Raw genomic sequence first — 1,268 nt, forward strand, 5'->3', positions numbered from 1 at the left:
ACTTTTTAAAACACAAACTTTAAAATAAAGGGAAAGAAAAGACTAACACTCTAACAGAAAATGTGCTAAGCATATGAATTAAGAGAAGCGGAAGATATATGAATCCTAAGAGAGGAAGTCATGTTCGGTCTCATTCTAAATGAGAACTTTCACACTGGAACTACAAATGGCTCATTTCTCCCCAGCAGAGGAGCAAAGATTCTCAAGTGTGACAGCACTCTGTATTACTAGGACACTGGGAAATAAAGCAGAGTCACATTGCTGGAGGAATATAAAGCGCATTGCTTTATATATTGCTTTCCAGTGCACAATTAGCTAATACCCATAAAAGTTATGTGTGCAAATGCTCCCTGAAGGCAATTCCTCTTTTACAAATGTATTCATATAAAACACATATTTGTGAGTCTCATCATGACAGCAAAGACAAGAGAGGAGCCAGGCTTCAGCCACTAGGTGATGGTTTAAACAATGTTGCCACAACCAGACAGTGTAATTTTCTGTAACTGAAAAAACTAAAAACAGAATAGAGATAATCCATTCATCTTTACTGTATACTGCTGAACATTCGCATAATTCTTTTCATATTTAGTATTTTTTGATAGGCTTACAAAGTAGCAGGGTTTTTTTTTATGGCGTTTCATACCTACTTTGTTACTATGGTCTTAACTACCCACACCATTTTCCCTTCTCCCTCCACCTTCTTTCCTCATTGTGCCTTCCTTTGCATTATTCCCCCTTCCACCTGCATTCTATTTCCTTCCCCACTCTCCTTTTCCCCATATCTGGGACCACTTTCTAGTTTTCTGGACTTTACTCTTGCCTAAATATACATACATTTAGAAGCAAGAATCTGCAGATATGAGAGAGAAAATGCTGTATTTGTCTTTCTGAGTCTGAGCAGTCTTGCTTAATACAATGTTTTCCTGTTTCACCCATTTCCATGGAATTTGTATTCTTCTTTACAACTGAAGAAGATTCCACTGCACATAAGTACCCCACCTCTCTTACCCCTTTGCCATCTCCTGGCTATTGTGACTAGGGCAGCAATGACAGGATGTGACCCACTCTTTACTGTTACTTGATGTTGGCTTCATTTGGATTTGGCTTCTTGCTTTTCTACAGTTCTGAGCTGCATCATTAGGTTATTTGCTTTCGTCCCCTCTGATTTTTGAGTGTGAGCACTTAGGGCTATGAATTTTCTGAGTAGGACTACCTTGCCTGTATCCCAGAGGTTCTGGCAGGTTGTACTCTTGTTTTCCACTTGAGTT

Source organism: Psammomys obesus, unplaced genomic scaffold (assembly GCF_907164565.1).
Source record: "Psammomys obesus unplaced genomic scaffold, mPsaObe1.curated_primary_1811, whole genome shotgun sequence".
Lineage (NCBI taxonomy): Eukaryota > Metazoa > Chordata > Mammalia > Rodentia > Muridae > Psammomys > Psammomys obesus.